Here is an 8,036-nt window from a genome sequence, read left to right on the forward strand (position 1 = left end):
ATTTGCAATTTAAAACAAAAATAATTTATTTTTTAGAGCCTACCTCACCTACCAGAAATCACAAATCATGCACATTCGACCAATACGATCACTATGTGGGTGTGAATTAATGAGGTTTTTGTTTTTCGAGGATGCAGTGAATTGTTTTGATAATTTATTCATCCTTTTTAAGGATGTTAGTGATGTATTATTTTCTGATTCATGTTCTAAAGTTAATCGACAGTAATCTAAGTATTTTGAAGTGTTGTAATACTTGTCATGACATATGTTAAAGCTTTTCATAAAATCTGCTTTGCTTTAGAAAGAAACCGTGATCAACAGTTTAAAAAGGCATTACATCTCACATCTTATATTTTCATATAATCAATTTTTCATTTTTAAGAATGATTTTGTTTCCATTTTTACATTGGTGTCACATTGGTGACATTAGTTCCAAATGGCAGCTTATAAAGACATGATGCACTGTAAAAAAAAAAAAAAAAATTAAAAATGATTGATCAAACCTTTCCTCCATTACTTTTTTCCCTCCCTATCACATTTTATAGTGATGTAGTCTTTTTGATGAGATGTGGAAAACAAATAGAAATAGACCCTTTTGCAAAGCTCCTACCCATTAGATAATGCTAATTTAGGTCATTTTTAGGGCTGTAAATAGATAAAAACTTGTCTTACTTAATTTAAAATCAAAAATCATTAATCTAGATTAATCGTGATTAAAAGTTAGGTTTTCTTCTAAAAACAACATTTTATAAATTAACGAGACAGCGTGTATTTTAGAGACAGTTTTTTATTTATTTATTTATTTTTTACTTCTAATGCAAAAGATCCCCTCAACGGTAAATCGTAAGAATTTTCCCGTGAAGTCATTTGAATCACCTCAGTCAGCCCACCGTCCTCAACTATGTTCATTGGCAGACAGTCACCAGCAACCCAAACTGCTAAAGCGTTGGTAACCTTTTCACGGACTGGTCTATTTATTTTCCTAGAGAAGTCTGGGTTGGCGACCATCTAACCTGGGACTGCTTCCTGTCGAGTGCTTTGCATCAATGTAATAACTTAAAGACGAGCTGCTTCTGTGAAAGCTAAATTCAACTTGACAAATGCTACATACAACAGAAATGTTCCGCCCAGCAATCCCTCAGCTCTCTCCATCTTCAACTAGCGTCTCGAGCTCTGTCTTTTACCGAGCACTTGTGCACTTCAAACACTGACTTTCAGTGCTTAGAGCATTCACACTGACAGAACCAGCAGAATTCAGGGCACTGAAATGGCACCCTGCAAACAGTAAAAAATATGCAGTGTGAAACGATGGACACTACTCGACCTAAACGGGTGCCATCTTGGCTAGGTAGCGGAAGAGGAGGAGCCCTTTCGGTAGCTTTTCAGTTTGGAAAGTTGGCTGTCTGACGCCTCGCAAATCACTTCAGCCATTATTGCTGGTTACAATAACTGTGTTATCTGATAATACAGCGTCTATTTCTCGGTAACTTTAAAAAATCTAAGCAAGAAAACGCCAAAAGATGTACATTTACATACAAACCGTCAGTGGAGTTTGGTCAGCCATCTCTGTTTAAAATTTCCAGTTGGCCTGGAGGAAGCTGGTGGACAGATTTATGGGTAAAAGGCTTGCATATTCGTGTCAATGAGTGTTCCATTTGAGACAACACTAATCAGCGACAAAACGCACTACAGATGTAAGTGCATTGTATTGCAGTGTACTTCGTAAAGTGTGCGGTAGTATAGCATCGGTCTCTCCTATCTAACTGACTGCAGCCATGGGCGGTTTCTTCTCAGGGGTCAACGCACACCCGAAGTAAAGTTGCGTTAGCTGCGCTAAAATATTGTATTGCATGTATCTCGCCACAATTATCTCATAGATTAATGCGTTAACTTTGACAGCCCTAGTAATTAGTAATTCATAATAAGTCATTAAAGTTACACTATAGACTACTAAACTTGATACATCTAATGCAGTGCCAATGTAATTGTAACGTAATGTCTTCCTCTAAACAATTACTGTAACTTACTTCACAATCTATCCCTCTTTAGTGTGAAATCTGATCACATTTTGTGTTGTTATTTAGCTAAATCGCTCTATCAAGCTGTAGAGCACAGTAAAGGAACTTTAAAGGGAAGTAAGGCATCTCAAATTTCGTGGTGCATACTAAGTCCAGGGTTCATCCAAGTTCCTTTTATATTTACATCATATGCCTATGGAAGCAGGATACTTTGAGAATGGACTGGGGGCCATGGGTGCTGTGAACTTAAGATTCTATTTACCTTTTGTGCAACAACAGAGGCAGTTTTTTTGCACCAAAACCTTTCCATAACTTTGTGAACCCACAAGTTCTTCTGCCTTTATGTGTAATTAGATGTGGTTAGAATGCTCCAAACGTAGATACCTTTGTCATTCCCACCCATGTATAAACCACACTCCCCAGGGAACGAGAGAGAACAAGGAGAGGGTGAGGGTGAAAGACAGGGAAGGGGGGGGGGGGGGGGGGGGGGGGGGACAAGAAAGAAAAGCAGAACTACAAACATTAACCAGCAAGTGTAGCTGCAGAGCCTGGGGTTGAGTTTCAGTGCAGGAATCGACTTTTACAATTTCTGAAAGACTTTAAGTTTACAATGGGAACTTATACACAAGCCTATCCATTTCCATCGAAACTTTGTAGATATATGCTTATTTATCTTCCCAAAAATCCAGTGCTGGAGATTACATTTGAAAATCAAAAATCAGGAATTCGCCTTTAAATATCTCAGAGGGGCCTTATTTAGCCTACCTGAATTGTTCATACATGAATGTAGGGGGCAGAGACACACTGAAACAATGCTCAGGGCACCACCACCAACAGTGCTTTTGTTTTTTGCTTTTTGAAAGCCTCCCTTATTCACATGCATATAGACACACGGGGACCTCATCTTTTAAAATGTACACAAATGATGATAGAGAAATGTAGCAGTATGTACAGGTGTTACCAGTGTTCAGTCAAAAATGCAATAAATGCATCTTGTGTCAGTCAAAATAGTTACAACCTGTCTTATTCTGTTTATCTACATCTCTACATGTAAGAGGCTTTTAGGAGCTTGGTGGTAGATTGTTAAGGCCTAATATAATGCCTTTAGAAAGAGACCATCAGCGTCCTCTTATCTCCAACATTATCACCCCTCCAGTAACGTTACGGCGGCTTGTGCCTTGTGTTCCATTGATATAAAATGCTACTTACTGACACCAGTTTTATCAAATCCTGTACAGCAGCTATGACATCATTGTTAAATATTTGTGGTCCACTATGAGAAAACTGAAGTTGAACAAAGAAGAAAACTCTCAAGCTGAATATGCTTTTGCTTGAGCACAGTATGACTGTTTCCAGCTTTAAATACTCATAACTGGACAAGGGCAAACAAAAACATGTTTTTAGCATCATTTGAAAATAAATCAACCAAAGTAATGTGCATACTTATAAAACACAGATTAGGTTAAAGGTGAAGTGTGATTTTAATCCAATTCACCTTTTGTCAAATGTAATGAATTGCTCCTCACAGCTGTCTGTTCTGTGAGTGCACTCAAAATACCTCCAGTGTTCTTACACAATCCGGGCTCCATAAATTAGACACAAGAGGCTCGGGCTAAGCCATACATTATTGTAGGCAATTAGCATTTTTTTTCAGGAGCAGAGAAAGGAGTGGTGTAATTTGAGTGAAAACAACAACAATGTTTTGCCATAATCATGGACTGTACTTTGAAAACACTATTTTGTGTTTAATTGTTGATAATTGATATGATACATGATTGAAGTGTCAAACAGCATTAGCATGATTTGGCATACTAGTCAGCATGCACTATTTGAATGTTTGAATCAGATTAATTTAAAAGTATAAATATTTCAGATGTTTTCATTAATTTACATGTAAAATGCTCCATGGTGAGCCTACATACGTACAAGCCAGTGAGTTAGTACACATGTTGCATCAGGCCCATCATTCCTCTATTGTCCAACTTTGAAGGCTAATTTCAATGAGGACAATGTGTAGTGACTGGCTAGGTTTTCCCAAACTCCATCATATTTGTTACATAATGGGAGAAAAGGCGGTCTACATCTACAACTAGCATTATTAGCTTTATTTTGCACTTTGAAAGGTTATCAGAGTAATTGCAATTATTTTGTTTTCCAGTATTAAACTGTATGATGGCTTAATAGTCATTGAGTTTAGAACTGAGGGTAAAGAAGTAGGTCATGATGGCAGAGTTGGTTGCCAAACACTATTATACACCCCTGGAAATCTAAACATAGCAAGGCTCCCATACTCATTGAAAGTATGGCAAGTACTTGATTTCAGGAACTTAAATTCAAGTATTGGACTTTAATGTCAGTTCAAGTTCTTAAAAGAGCTTGAATTCCTCAGTGAGTGAATTAATTGTAATAAATGCTGTCAGTCACTTTTCTTTTTGGACATTCATGCTCAGTTCAGTTTTTGGTGATTTATCTCAGTGCTCTGAGATTTGGATCTGTGTTGCATAATCCATCGAGCTTTCTCTGCTAGCAGCTTGCATCTCCGCTAGTGGGGATCATAATGTGTTGTTCATGTATAGCTTTAAAGACAAGTTCAACTAGCTCATTTATTTTGATGTCTGTGGTCAACATATTTTAATAAATGTAGTAGGTTAATATGCAGATCAACAACAAATCTATCTGCATGGCAGAAGCTAAAGAGGGCTACACTGGAGACAAGTGCAAAAGTGCAATAATTAGTTGTTATAATATTAAATAAGTGATTGTGAATACATTCATCGTGAATTCTACATAATAATAAACGCATACGTTAGTTTTGTTAATAAATACAGTTATTGTGTATTTATTTATATACTGAAGACTACATAATACATAATAACTACATTGTCTATAAATACTTATATGCCCAATCAACATTTGCCAGCCACTGCCATCCAAACCCCCCTCAAAACACTTAGGACCTATGTTCTATGGCCAAGTTCGTTTGCATTGTAAATACAAGACAAGTCTGTAGCTGTTGCTAGCCCTCAGCCTACTCTACTCTGAAACAGCCAGCCGTTAGCCTACACTCTATGTTGTGCGTTTGAGTGGTGGGCAAGTCCCTTAGCCTATTGGTGCGCGGTGCCATGTCAATGTTCCGAAAGCCCAGTATTCCCAAACCCTATGAAAATATGCCAATTTGTCCAGATAGCGAATTATGATAGCCCGTTATACGCTCCAGTTTGCCCCCCGAAGTTCAGGGGCGTGGTACAAACGTTAGTGCCACCTCATCAAGCGCGTTTACTACAGGAGGAAATAGACTCCCTTCTAGGAAAGGGAGCAATACGTCTGTACCTCTCGTAGACGAGAACAGGGGGTTCTTCAGTCGCTATTTTCTGGTTCCAAAAAAGGATATATATTGTACAATATATATTGTATTGTATTGTATTGTATTGAATTTAGATTAATTAAGACCACCACCTTAACACACAAACTCTTGTTGAACTCATAAAGTAGTAGGTTCAGTGACGTGCGGTGAGACAGCTGTCTTCTGTAGCTTCTGCGAGCCCATGAATCAATGTTTCGTTGGAATCATGATGTAACGTTGTTTTAGCGGGAATACAGCAATGCTATTTTCTAATTGGCAGGGCATATGATTCTAGACTTCGCTGAAGCGACTGAAACGGTGAATTTTGATCACATTCAGCGAAAGTTAACAGGTAAAACGGGAGAAAAATAGGGCGTCTTTAGGCCGTCCTGCCTAAAAGTAGGGCGTCCCATTTCTTCTTATTTTTTTGTAGACGATAGGGCAGACGCCCTGCTAGCTAAAAGCATGGTTGGTGTGTAGACATTCGAGAGACCAAAGGGTGTGTTATCGAATTAAGTGGGCCGGTCTGGTTCAAAATGCCCGGGCCGATTTTTTTGTCCCAGTCCAGCCCTGGTCTAAGGTGTAAATTGTGTAAATGTGCAGTGGCGGTTTTAGGCACGGGCGACCCGGGCAGCCGCCCGGGGCGGCACTTTTTCATGACACGTGAGGGGCGGCACGAGCACTTAAAAAAATAGTAATAATAATCTGGGCCGCGAAGCGCTTTTCTATTTCTATATATCATATCACTGCGTGAGGAATTGGCAAATTGGCGCCCCCTGCAGCTGCAGGCGCACCTGCTCGCTAAGAAGGTGCAGCGCAATCCTGGGTGAAAGGGGGAAAGAGAGAAAGAGAGAGGGGGTGGCGGGCAGTTCAGCTCTGGGTCTCCCAATAAACATTATAATTACCCTATACTTTTTGTTTTTCTGAATTGTGTGAAATGGCTTATAAAAATAGGTAATACAGAACGATTATGTGGTCACCAAGGGCAAGGTTAATTGGTGGAAGGAGTCCACTAACTGCATCAATTTATCCAACTGGTGAAGGTAATAGTGAGCAGAGTATAGATAGATAGATAGTCAGATAGATACTTTATTCATCCCGAGGGAAATGTAATACATCTTTAACAGAGTAGTCTATTACATTATCGATAAAGCTATTGAAGGATGCTCGAGTGGACAAGGTAAAAATGTGTTTTATTTTATCAAGTGTAGCTTAACCAATACTCTATTACTGTAAGGCAACCAGCTAATGTTGAGCACCAACTGAGTTGTTTGCTAGCTAGCGTTAGCTAGCTGATTTGACCATAGGGTATGAACATGTTCATTCATCTGACACTAGGCTAAAGTGTTAGCGAAATCCCGCTAGCAACAACTACCAGTGGTGGAATGTAACGAAGTATTTGTACTTCGTTACTGTACTTCGTTACATTTTTACGTATCTGTACTTTACTTAAGTAAAAATAATAGTGCATACTTTTTACTTTTACTTCGTTACATTTTGCTGCTATTATCTATACTTTTACTCCGCTACATTTCTACAATATGTGACGTTATTCGTTACATTTTATGAACACAGTTTCGCCAACCTGTTGCCTACACAAAAATATGGATTGCGTTGCTTTAGGACGTTTCAACCAATCAGATGGCTCTATCCTCTCCAATGACAGCAGCCAAATACGGCAGCAGCACTACGGTAGCCTTGCCTGTTTCGCTTAAACATTCGATAAACAGCCTGACTAACAAACAGCTTTTCAGCATGGATTCAGAGTCAGCCTCATCTGAGGACATGTTCAAGTTCAGATGCCCCAAGAATAACTCGTGGAGGTTTCAGTGCGTTTCCTGTCTACCTCAAAAAAGGAGTTGCTAGACTTCAAAATTTGCCTTCAAATTTGGAGAAACAGGTCGAGTTATGCAGAGTTCTTGCTATGCTAAGTTAATGTCTATGACTTTTGAATATCGTATGCGGTTACTGACATGTTTTTATACTGTTATCTAGCAAAATATATGTTGACATACAGCAATAGCATCAAAATAACACGATTTTACCTTGATTATTTATGTAACGTAGTGATAAGATAAAGCTGGTAGTTTAGCAATGTCAAGCTAACGTGAAGATTTGCCTTTTTTATTGCCTGGCATGCAAACTTACTGTAATGCCTAGTCTTGGGTTGGTCAATATGTTTTTTTTCCCTTTTCTGCAATCAATAGAGCATTAAACTCTGCATTGACCAGTTTAACAACTCCATTTGTTTTTCATGTTTCATATTTCCATTTTTTTTTTTTACACGTTTACAATTAAATAAAAGATTCAAAGATATAAAATTGTGTCTTTATTGGTTTGGCTTAATGGTATTAACTTTGCAAAAAATCCCTGGTAGATAAATTGTCATCAGCAGAATTGTAAGATAGAGTGTGAACCGTATTACAGACAATAGGCCCAATAAGTACACCAACCTTTCCAATTAACAAATGTTGTTGCTTATAATTATTACTAGTAGTGACATATGTAGAGGCATTTATTACCAGTCGCTATTTCTTTATCAAAATGGCATAGCCTAGTCATTGAGAGACAACCCATTGTGTGAGTACTTTTACTTTTACTTTTAAAGTAAATTTAAAAGTGAGTACTTTTTACTTTTTACTTAAGTAGGATTGTTGATTTAGTACTTTTACTTT

The sequence above is a fragment of the Sprattus sprattus genome (assembly GCF_963457725.1).
Source record: "Sprattus sprattus genome assembly, chromosome: 10".
Lineage (NCBI taxonomy): Eukaryota > Metazoa > Chordata > Actinopteri > Clupeiformes > Clupeidae > Sprattus > Sprattus sprattus.